The sequence below is a fragment of the Papio anubis genome, chromosome 2 (genome assembly GCF_008728515.1).
Source record: "Papio anubis isolate 15944 chromosome 2, Panubis1.0, whole genome shotgun sequence".
Classification (NCBI taxonomy): domain Eukaryota; kingdom Metazoa; phylum Chordata; class Mammalia; order Primates; family Cercopithecidae; genus Papio; species Papio anubis.
The window spans coordinates 63,701,655-63,714,170 of NC_044977.1; the positions used below are offsets into that span (position 1 = coordinate 63,701,655).

The window sequence follows — 12,516 nt, forward strand, 5'->3', positions numbered from 1 at the left end:
TACAAAGAGACTTAGACTCCCATACAATAATAATGGGAGACTTCAACACTCCACTGTCAACATTAGACAGATCAACAAGACAGAAAGTTAACAAGGATATCCAGGAATTGAACTCATCTCTGCAGCAAGCAGACCTAATAGACATCTATAGAACTCTCCACCCCAAATCAACAGAATATACATTCTTCTCAGCACCACATCGTACTTACTCCAAAATTGACCATATAATTGGAAGTAAAGCACTCCTCAGCAAATGTACAAGAACAGAAATTATAACAAACTGTCTCTCAGACCACAGTGCAATCAAACTAGAACTCAGGACTAAGAAACTCAATCAAAACCGCTCAACTACATGGAAACTGAACAACTTGCTCCTGAATGACTACTGGGTACATAACGAAATGAAGGCAGAAATAAAGATGTTCTTTGAAACCAATGAGAACAAAGATACAACATACCAGAATCTCTGGGACACATTTAAAGCAGTGTGCAGAGGGAAATTTATAGCACTAAATGCCCACAAGAGAAAGCAGGAAAGATCAAAAATTGACACTCTAACATCGCAATTAAAAGAACTAGAGAAGCAAGAGCAAACACATTCCAAAGCTAGCAGAAGGCAAGAAATAACTAAGATCAGAGCAGAACTGAAGGAGATAGAGACACAAAAAACCTGCCAAAAAATCAATGAATCCAGGAGTTGGTTTTTTGAAAAGATCAACAAAATTGACAGACCACTAGCAAGACTAATAAAGAAGAAAAGAGAGAAGAATCAAATCGACGCAATTAAAAATGATAAAGGGGATATCACCACCGACCCCACAGAAATACAAACTACCATCAGAGAATACTATAAACACCTCTACGCAAATAAACTGGAAAACCTAGAAGAAATGGATAATTTCCTGGACACTTACACTCTTCCAAGACTAAACCAGGAAGAAGTTGAATCCCTGAATAGACCAATAGTAGGCTCTGAAATTGAGGCAATAATTAATAGCCTACCAACCAAAAAAAGTCCAGGACCAGATGGATTCACAGCTGAATTCTACCAGAGGTACAAGGAGGAGTTGGTACCATTCCTTCTGAAACTATTCCAATCAATAGAAAAAGAGGGAATCCTCCCTAACTCATTTTATGAGGCCAACATCATCCTGATACCAAAGCCTGGCAGAGACACAACAAAAAAAGAGAATTTTAGACCAATATCCCTGATGAACATCGATGCAAAAATCCTCAATAAAATACTGGCAAACCGGATTCAACAACATATCAAAAAGCTTATCCACCATGATCAAGTGGGCTTCATCCCTGGGATGCAAGGCTGGTTCAACATTCGCAAATCAATAAACATAATCCACCATATAAACAGAACCAAAGACAAGAACCACATGATTATCTCAATAGATGCAGAAAAGGCTTTTGACAAAATTCAACAGCCCTTCATGCTAAAAACGCTCAATAAATTCGGTATTGATGGAACGTACCTCAAAATAATAAGAGCTATTTATGACAAACCCACAGCCAATATCATACTCAATGGGCAAAAACTGGAAAAATTCCCTTTGAAAACTGGCACAAGACAGGGATGCCCTCTCTCACCACTCCTATTCAACATAGTGTTGGAAGTTCTGGCTAGGGCAATTAGGCAAGAGAAAGAAATCAGGGGTATTCAGTTAGGAAAAGAAGAAGTCAAATTGTCCCTGTTTGCAGATGACATGATTGTATATTTAGAAAACCCCATTGTCTCAGCCCAAAATCTCCTTAAGCTGATAAGCAACTTCAGCAAAGTCTCAGGATACAAAATTAATGTGCAAAAATCACAAGCATTCTTATACACCAATAACAGACAAACACAGAGCCAAATCATGAATGAACTTCCATTCACAATTGCTTCAAAGAGAATAAAATACCTAGGAATCCAACTTACAAGGGATGTAAAGGACCTCTTCAAGGAGAACTACAAACCACTGCTCAGTGAAATCAAAGAGGACACAAACAAATGGAAGAACATACCATGCTCATGGATAGGAAGAATCAATATCGTGAAAATGGCCATACTGCCCAAGGTAATTTATAGATTCAATGCCATCCCCATCAAGCTACCAATGAGTTTCTTCACAGAATTGGAAAAAACTGCTTTAAAGTTCATATGGAACCAAAAAAGAGCCCGCATCTCCAAGACAATCCTAAGTCAAAAGAACAAAGCTGGAGGCATCACGCTACCTGACTTCAAACTATACTACAAGGCTACAGTAACCAAAACAGCATGGTACTGGTACCAAAACAGAGATATAGACCAATGGAACAGAACAGAGTCCTCAGAAATAATACCACACATCTACAGCCATCTGATCTTTGACAAACCTGAGAAAAACAAGAAATGGGGAAAGGATTCCCTATTTAATAAATGGTGCTGGGAAAATTGGCTAGCCATAAGTAGAAAGCTGAAACTGGATCCTTTCCTTACTCCTTATACGAAAATTAATTCAAGATGGATTAGAGACTTAAATGTTAGACCTAATACCATAAAAACCCTAGAGGAAAACCTAGGTAGTACCATTCAGGACATAGGCATGGGCAAAGACTTCATGTCTAAAACACCAAAAGCAATGGCAGCAAAAGCCAAAATTGACAAATGGGATCTCATTAAACTAAAGAGCTTCTGCACAGCAAAAGAAACTACCATCAGAGTGAACAGGCAACCTACAGAATGGGAGAAAATTTTTGCAATCTACTCATCTGACAAAGGGCTAATATCCAGAACCTACAAAGAACTCAAACAAATTTACAAGAAAAAAACAAACAACCCCATCAAAAAGTGGGCAAAGGATATGAACAGACATTTCTCAAAAGAAGACATTCATACAGCCAACAGACATATGAAAAAATGCTCATCATCACTGGCCATCAGAGAAATGCAAATCAAAACCACAATGAGATACCATCTCACACCGGTTAGAATGGCGATCATTAAAAAGTCAGGAAACAACAGGTGCTGGAGAGGATGTGGAGAAATAGGAACACTTTTACACTGTTGGTGGGATTGTAAACTAGTTAAACCATTATGGAAAACAGTATGGCGATTCCTCAAGGATCTAGAACTAGATGTACCATATGACCCAGCCATCCCATTACTGGGGATATACCCAAAGGATTATAAATTATGCTGCTATAAAGACACATGCACACGTATGTTTATTGCAGCACTATTCACAATAGCAAAGACTTGGAATCAACCCAAATGTCCATCAGTGACAGATTGGATTAAGAAAATGTGGCACATATACACCATGGAATACTATGCAGCCATAAAAAAGGATGAGTTTGCGTCCTTTGTAGGGACATGGATGCAGCTGGAAACCATCATTCTTAGCAAACTATCACAAGAACAGAAAACCAAACACCGCATGTTCTCACTCATAGGTGGGAACTGAACAACGAGATCACTTGGACTCAGGAAGGGGAACATCACACACCGGGGCCTATCATGGGGAGGGTGGAGGGGGGAGGGATTGCACTGGGAGTTATACCTGATGTAAATGACGAGTTGATGGGTGCAGCAGACCAACATGGCACAAGTATACATATGTAACAAACCTGCACGTTATGCACATGTACCCTACAACTTAAAGTATAATAATAATAAATAAATTAAAAAAAAAAGAAATGAAAATGTTTGTATGGCTCCATATTTCTGTTTTCCATTATAAATAATGCAATAATAAATGTTTTTCCTAAATTTAGAATTACTTTCTTAGCAAAATTTTCCAGAAGTAGAATTACTGGATTTAAGGGAATTGATGATGGGGGTTTTCTAATTTTATCTAATTGAATCTTGTAAGGTTCAGGGAGTGTTTTTCAGTGCAAATGATAATTAAGCTGGGATATGAAAAATGAGGATGATGATGATATTTTTGACAACTCTCTATGTACTAACTTGGCGTTTATTATCCGATTCAAATCTCAACAAAACTCCATGAGAATAAAAGCTAATATTCCCGTTTCATGGAGGGGAGAATTTAAAACCATTCAGTCAAACATTAGAAGCCGTGATGCTAACCCAAACATAGGGAAATAAAGAGTGAATTGATTCTTTTAGAAAGAGAATAGGGGGCTGAGCATGGTGGCTCACTCCTATAATCCCAGCACTTTGGGAGGCCAAAGTGAGTGGATCACTTGAACTCAGGAGTTTGAGACCAGCCTGGGCAGCATGGTAAAACCCTGTCTCTACAAAAAATACACACACACACACAAAATATTAGCTGGGCGTGGTGAAAGGGGAAAACAGAAAGAAAGAAAGAAAGAGAGAAAGAGAGAAAGAGAGAGAGAGAGAGAGAAAGAAAGGGAAAGAGCAGGAAAGGGAAAGAAAGAAAAAGAAAGGGAAAGAAAGAAAGAAAGAGTATAGGGTAAGTAAATGCATATGCCTTCAGAGAAAAAAGGGGTATTTAGAGAAGTCAAGTTAATCTTCTTAAGGAAAAAGTCGACAAGAAGTGGGGCTAGAGAGACATCCAAAGTGACATAAAGTTATTTTGAGCCTCCTTAAAGAATGAGGACGTAATCTCATTTACGATTTGGAAAACATGTCCAAACTCTGTATACACATATGCATAGGAAGTAGAAGCTGCCATGCTTGCATTTATGGAGCTTAAAAAAGAGTCCAGTTATGAGCTATGAGTTAGTGTCCAGAAGAGAAGAAACTAGACTCAGGTCAAATCTAGCCTTTTCTTTATTTGCCTGCCAGACCCCAAAGGGTCCAAATGCCTCTGGCTTCCTTTGATGCCATGGCATTGGCTGTTCTTACTGTAGCTTTAGAGGTATCACAGGTGGCCTCTGTCCACCAAGATTCACCTACACAGTGAGACCAAGCCCATGCAGTGCTCAGTAGATGCAGCTCTCCAAAGAGCTGAATTAAAAATATGTGCTGAGCCAGGCACAGTGGCTTATGCCTGTAGTCCTGGCAGTTTGGGAAGCTGAGGCGGGCAGATATCTTCAGGCCAATAGTTTGAGACCAGTCTGACCAACACGGTGAAACCCCATCTCTACTAACAGTACAAAAATTAGCCATGTGTGGTGGCACACACTTGTAATCCCACCTACTCGTGAGACTGAAGTAGGAGAGTCACTTGAACCCAGGAAGTGAACATTGCAGTGAGCAGATATTGAACCACTGCACTCCAGCCTCAGCAACAGAGCGAGACTCCATCTTAAAAAATGTGTATATATATATGTCTAAAAAAAGACATATATAATATATATATGTCTCAAAACAAAATTTTCTAGCTCTTTATATAGGAAAATATAGGCCTTTATCTTAATTTTCCATACAGATTTCAAAGCTAAGCAGAGTGAAAAACTTAATTTTAGTAAACATTGCTATTGTATTTGCCTATTATTTATTTTATTTGTTTCTTTTGGTGGTAGCATGGAAGAAGTTGACTGTTTAAGAAACTTTTCACAAACACCAAATTGATTCACAAGTGGCAAGTACTTATATTGACAGGAACACAAGTGATAATATAAAATATAACGGAGAGTTTTCTTTTGAGCCATAAGTGAGCTCTTAATCACTCACTCAGCAGCGAGTGCTTCTTATCTCCTCCCCGCTGTGTTCCAATTCCTCCATCTACCTCAAATTGCCAAAAAATGGAACCAAAACAAATGGGCAGAAGAGAGAACAAAGTTTTTAATTGCAATATAGTTTATGGCATTTTTTTTTTTTTACATTTAAAATAGCCATTTTAAAAATACTAAATATGAATTAGTTTCCTAGTGCTGCTGCAACAAATTTCAGCAAACTAGGTGGCTTAAAACAACAAATTTGGCTGGGTGTGGTGGCTCACACCTGTAATCCCAGCACTTTGGGAGGCCAAGGTGGAAGAATTGCTGAGCCCAAGTGTTTGAGACCAGCCTGGGCAACATGGTGAGACCGTGTCTCTACAAAAATTACAAAAATTAGCTGGGCATTTTGGCATATACCTGTAGTCCCAGCTACTAGGGAGGCTGAGGTGAGAAGGTCACCTGAGCCTGAGGTGGTTGAGCCAGCAGAGAGACATGATGGTGTCACTGTACTCTATACTGAGTGACAGAGGGAGACTTTGTCTCAGGAAAAAAATAAAAAAGCACATATTGTCTCTCATGATTCAAGAGTCTAGAAGTCTACACCCTGAAACCAAGATGTCAGCAGGGTTGGTTCCTTCTGGAGACTCTGAAGGAAAAACCATCCCATGACTTTCTGGTTTCTTTTGGTGGTTGCCAGCAATCACTGCCATTGTTTGACTTGTAGATGCATCACTTCAATCTCTGTCTCCATCTTCACATCACCATCTTCTCTGAATCTGTGTGTCCTATTATTTTCTCATGGAGACATCAGCCACTGGATTTAAGGCCCAGTCAAAATCTAGGTTTTAACGAATTACAAGATCTTTAACAAATTACATATGCGAAGACTCTGTTTCCAAATAAGATCACATTCTTAATTTCTGGGTGGGTGTGAATGCTTTGGAGGACACTATTCAACCTACTATGTTGTAGCTCAGCATTTTTTCTTTCTTTCTTTTTTTTTTTTTGAGACGGAGTTTCACTCTTGTTGCCCAGGCTGGAGTGCGATGGTGCAACGTTGGCTCACTACAATCTCCATCTCCCGGGCTCAAACAATTCTCCTGCCTCAGCCTCCTGAATAGCTGGGATTACAAGCATGCACCCCCAGGCCTGGCTAATTTTGTATTTTTAGTAGAGATGGGAATTCACCATGTTGGTCAGGCTGGTCTCGAACCCTCGACCTCAGGTGATCCACTCACCTTGGCCTCCCAAAGCCCTGAGATTATAGGCATGAGCCACTGTGCCTGGCCAGCATTTTTTCAAAATACAATTTGTGTGGTAACACATGTTGTGTGGGGTATTTTGGAAAAATTAGGTTAAAGGATTCAAAGCAATTCTTTTTATTCCTTTTATTAGAGCTTTTCCTGATTTCTCAGGCCTTTTAACACCAAAATAATGATTATGATTCTTCACAGGGAAATGTAATATTCAGTGGTTTCCAAACTTACTTGAATGAAGAACTTTTTTTTTTTTTGGTAGCATATCAAGGAATAAGTTTTTTGTTTGTTTGTTTGTTTGTTTTGTTTTTTATTAATAGTTCTTTGAAAGATGATGGGGAAATGCTGGGAAAGACAAATCTCAAGTACTTCGTAGAATAAAGTTCATTTCATTTTCTGCCCTCCAGCATCTCTTCTAATGCTCGCCTGAACTCTAGTACAACTAGACACATCTCACAAAGTCCAGTGGAAAGAGCTAAGCTTGCCTGTCTTTGCTTTTTACCTGATTTCCTGTAGATATTGTAAAAGTAATTTTTTTTAATGTGAAGTATTAGAAATGTTCATTGTTTCTTTGCATGAGTTAGGGGGAATAGGATACTTTTCTAGAATAATAGTAACTACCAGATAATTAGCACACATAATAGAACAGACTTTGAGATAGCTTATAAAATATTGTTTAATGAAACAACATAAAATATTAATGTAATTTAATCCTTTCAATGTCCCCGTAGGCTTTAATATTACTTCAGTTTAACAGATAAGAAGGTTCAGAGAGCAGTTACTTGCCCAAGCTCACACAGCTGTTAAAGTCAGGAGCCCTCACCCCTTATCACTATGTGGGCTTCCTCTCCACATAAGTGCACATTTCTCTATTTTATCACCCTGTATGTGGTGTGTACGTGTGTGACTTACATCACTAAGTGTTGCAGATGCTGCTTTCCTATTTACTTATTTACTTTTAATTTATGAGCTCCTTTGGTTTCACTAAATGAGTGTAATTGACTTGGAGATAAAAATGCCCACTTACTACCTCTCACAACAATTTGGCTTTAACAATTTAAACAATGGCACCCCTGGCAAATCACAAAGGCTGATTAGCAAGTTTTCAGGGCTGTGCTTACAATTGCTGCCACCTCTATCACTATTATTACATCCAGAGAACGGATGAGGTTAGAGACAAAATGGTCTAATTAACCAGGAGCTGCTTCAATATCCTCAATGACCAGTCAAATATTAATCAGAAACCAGGACGTTGCTTTGCAGATGGCTGAGAGATGGTGCTGAGAGGTATGTCAATGAACAATGGCATTGCAATGACTAATAGCCAATTATGTCTGTAACCTGAAACAACTGGTTGAGAAATTCTCTCAGACAAACGTGGGCAATCAAGAGGAGAGCCTGGGAATTATCTCTTGTCTCAGAGATAATGCTTTTGTATCTCAAGAGTTTTAGAGAAGCTGACAGATCTACAAATGGCAAAAGATTAATAAAAAAGTTAATGATTTGAATGCTTTATTTGTTTCACTGTTCTCCAGGTTTCTTCTCCCGCAGCTATTGATCACTGATAGACATATGGGAACTCTAACCTGCGCTAGGCTGGGCTGAAAGTTTTATAGGTGGGCATCTTTTACTTTTGGTTATTTTTGTTTACCTCTGAATTTCCAGGACCTACAATAATGCACGGTATATAGTGATTGCTTGATACATATTTGGTGAATAAATAATCAGATAGCATAAATGGTAGTTTTTAATATTACAATTACTAAATTTTCTATGAACCCATCACCAAACCCTTTATTGAGTATGAAGCATTTATTTTGTTTTTGCTGTCATTGGTTTTAGAAGGAATATCTTTCGAGGGCCTATGATATGTCAGCTCTTCGTCCAAGAGCTATGCATTATAATGTCAGTTAACCCTCATCATAACGCTTCATTCATTCAACAACAAATATTTATTGTCTTCTCTCTGACAATCACTTTTAGAGATCAAGCATACAGCAGGAGATGAAACAGAAAAAAAAGGAAAAGAAAAGAAAAAAAACCTCTTCTTATGGATCTGAAAAGAAGGAAGTGTTATCATTATCATCCACTTTTTGTCAGAGCAGTTAAGCCATTTGCTGAGGTCAGAAGTATTTTGGCTCCAGAGAAAATGCAGGCCCCAACTGAAGAACCTTACTCAAAGCACACTGCCTCTGTACCAGCCACTAGGCTCAAGGTTTTCTGCACCATATTTCATGTGATATATCTGCAGAGATTACTACACTAAAGAAAGAAAGAAGGCTCATACTCTCACGAATCTTCAGCCTGAGCAAATGCCAAATGCTGTTAAGCAATGCCCATCTCTAAAACAAATTCTTTCTGATGGAGTCGCCAAGGTTAAATGAGACATTTCCATAACTACAAGCAAATTAGTCTAGTTTTGCATCAACAATAATGAGATGGGGCAATAAGAACCTACTCTCTCATTGTCTCTTTTTGCTTTATGACAAAGAGAGCACTTTTTCAGACTGGACAAGAAAGGAATTACTTGCTGCTGAGTTTTGTGCAAGCCTTGTGTTCACTCATGAAAAAACAAACAAACAAACAAGCAAACAAACTTCTCTTTTGCTGCAGAAATATCTGGTGTAGGTCTTGTATGGAATACAGAAAGTTACAGTGATGTGTTCCCAAAAATTTAGAAATAAGATTATACTAAAGGTGAGAATATTAAGATTCAATACATAATGAATGAGGTCAACCGTCTGTCAAAATAGCCCCAGGAGTTGACTATAAATATATGCCTGAAAATGTTTGGGGACACTCAGTTTCATTCAAAAGGTAAACTAAGAAGGCAGAACAAGGTGGAGCCTAAACAAAGTCTATGAGTTTAATCAGTTACACTTTACTAAAAAGTCAGTTAACTATAAAGATGTCTGCATAGACCCAGAAAAGAAAAATAAAAAGAACAAGAGTTTGGTAGTGTTTTCATAGCACTGTTTGTAAGGAACAAGGGGAATTTACAAGGCTTCATCAAAATTCTAACAAATATCTCTCAAGATTATTCATATTCCATACTGGCCAACCAACTCCCTGATACATATGTATTTTTAAATGTAGGTTTTATTACTATTCAGGTATTATGAAACCAAGAAATCAGGAGAAGATCACCATTGAAAAGGTGGTTTATTACTCACAGGTCCCAAGAGGAGGGGGCATGACCCACCATGCAAGGTTTCAGGAGGAATCACCAGGCTCAGTTTAGAGGCAGAGAAAGTAGAGAAAAACATAGGCAAGAGCCTGTATAAAGGTTTCCATGGAAAAGAATACAAGGTAAGAAGGCTTAGGAGTGACTAGTTGGATCATCTCTTCAGATTCTGGGGTGCAGAGGCTGTCTTCAATTGTCTGGAACCTGGCCCTGGAATAATTAGGACAAGCTGAATCTGGCATGGAGTGTAAAGGATCAGTAAAGGAGATGGTTGGGATGTGGGTTGTAGATTGTTTGGTTTGCCTATTAAAGGCATATGAAAAAGACTCGGGAAGGTGAGTCTTTTTTTTAATCTCTAGGAATTGCCTAACTCTGAAAAAGGTGGTCTGTCCAGAGTCAGAAAGACCCTAGACGTCAAAGCATCAAAAATACAGAAACTAAAAAGCCAGGATTAATATAATATCTCATGCTGCCAGGTAGCAGGAAGAAAGGAATAAGACACATGTTCTCAATGGAGTCGACATTGCCCCCAAGGAGGTGAAAATTGGCTCTGGGGTATTGGGAGAAATGAAAGAAAATGTTACTTTCCATGTATAAAGCACAGAAATATACAAACAGATATATACAGATATACAGCACAAATGCAGTATCAAAATTTCATTGGCAGTGGTCTCAAAGGTCTCCTTTGTGAGGAGAGGAGGGTGATAATGAACTAAAGGTTGAGAATAGGGAATCCTGGATAAGAGATGTAAGTATATGATAAATGAAAAAAGAAAACAACAAATTGCAATAATACATTATTAGCATATTAATATATTATATTAATTAATGTAAGTAAATATATCATTTTTCTGATTTATATGTAAATGTTTTCTAAATTTTTTTTGCAAGTTTTCTCCATAAAGATCTGATCCACTCTGAGAGTGCTAAGATAACCCAGTCTCCAAGTCCACAGAGCTGAGAATCAGATTCTGAAGTGAGGAGTCTGAGAACATGATGCCCTGTACAGGCACTTCCATTTCTCTGAGAGATATCCTGTCGTCTCCCTTTAAAAATATCAATAATGTTATAGTTGCATTTTATTTTAAAAGATTTCTCCCTTTAAACATTCTGGGGGCAATGCTCACCTAGAATATGTTGATCTTCAATTCACTAAATAGCATTTCTGGATTAATTGTTGCTTTTTCTTCTTTATAATTTCTACTGGATTTGTGAGAAAAAGAGAGGTGATCAGAATTGCAATGTGTCATGTCTACTTTGGTTGTGTGAACTAAAATGGACATGATTCAGAGATTAGCATAGGGCCTGCATAAGGATAACACACGCTTTGGATGAAAAACATAGACAAAAGGCATGAGGAATTTCCTACATATAAGAAAACGTTTCATATCTTGTTTTGGGTGTCAGTTTCATGGTATATACAATTATTAAAATGTATTGGTCTGAACACTTAAGATCATTGTATTTTATTTACTGTAAACTATGCTTTGACTTTATAAAAGTGAGTTCAGTGGGAAGGCAATGATGATTGAAATCTGGTGTTCACAGAGTGGACTGCATCATATATAAATAAGGTTGAACAAATGGAGCACTACCTGTAGTGGATTGTATTTTATAAAACAAATGAAACTGCATTGGAACATATTTACAAATTAAACCATAGAGTTCATAAGAAAATGGAGGCCCAGAAAGACAGTTGAATTTACATATTTGGCCATCAGAAGAAAGGTATAATAATGCTAGAGAAATAACATACAGGAACATCCATTGATTGTGAACCATATGGTAGGTGTCATGTAAGCATTTCAAATTTCTTATTTCATTAATGGTCACATCAACCCTATGAAGAAGGCACTAATATTATTCAATTTTTTACCTTTTTAAAAAATGTGAGTCTAGACAGGTTAAGTGACCTGTTAGAGATCGCATAACTAACAAATGGTGGAACTGAGCTTTGAAACTCTTATTTATGATGTCAGTCTATATTCTTCAGTGCCAAGACATAATACTTCCACTTAATGTTGGTTATCTTAGGTTACTCTATGCATGCTGGGTCATTAGATGGCAAGCTGTGTCACACTGTGCACTCTAAATTTAAATATGTAAAAGTTATTTGCAACAATAGCACAGCAAAACCTGATTGTGTTAATCTGTGCTTAATTTGGTTAATTGCAAGACTTTAATAGCTCAATATGGCCAGCAGGTGGCAATGGTGTTCCATTAAGCCAATACAGCAACTTCAGGCAAATTAATGTACATACACAAAACTGCAAAAAAGTGAGACGGAGTGGGCTACGTTTCCTGAGTAATTCTTGTTATCTAGGCCCTAGGATTTTTATGCACTTAGCCTCTTGCACATACGGAATTTTTGAGTTGTTCAAATACTTGGAGTTTAATTGCTGTGTGGGTGAGCTAAGTTGAGGAAGCAATAATGGATGCATCGAAAGTAGAATAATTCTAAGCTGGATAAGGGAGGACAAACATAAAAGATAAATAACTTATTTTCATATTCAAGGG

The 12,516-nt window shown here is 37.8% G+C and overlaps 1 protein-coding gene and 1 long non-coding RNA gene across 8 annotated transcripts in view; one reads left to right on the forward strand and one right to left on the reverse strand.

Moving 5' to 3' along the window:
• Window positions 1-12,516, reverse strand: part of CNTN6 (contactin 6) — a 310,814-nt gene that overhangs the window by 194,499 nt on the left and 103,799 nt on the right. The window lies entirely within an intron of this gene.
• The window catches only part of LOC103881959, a 101,547-nt gene that overhangs the window by 37,537 nt on the left and 51,494 nt on the right, over window positions 1-12,516 (forward strand). The window contains exons 2-3 of the long non-coding RNA XR_004181917.1: window positions 8,351-8,431; window positions 8,799-9,512. This is a non-coding gene — a long non-coding RNA (uncharacterized LOC103881959). The remainder of the gene's footprint in view (window positions 1-8,350; window positions 8,432-8,798; window positions 9,513-12,516) is intronic.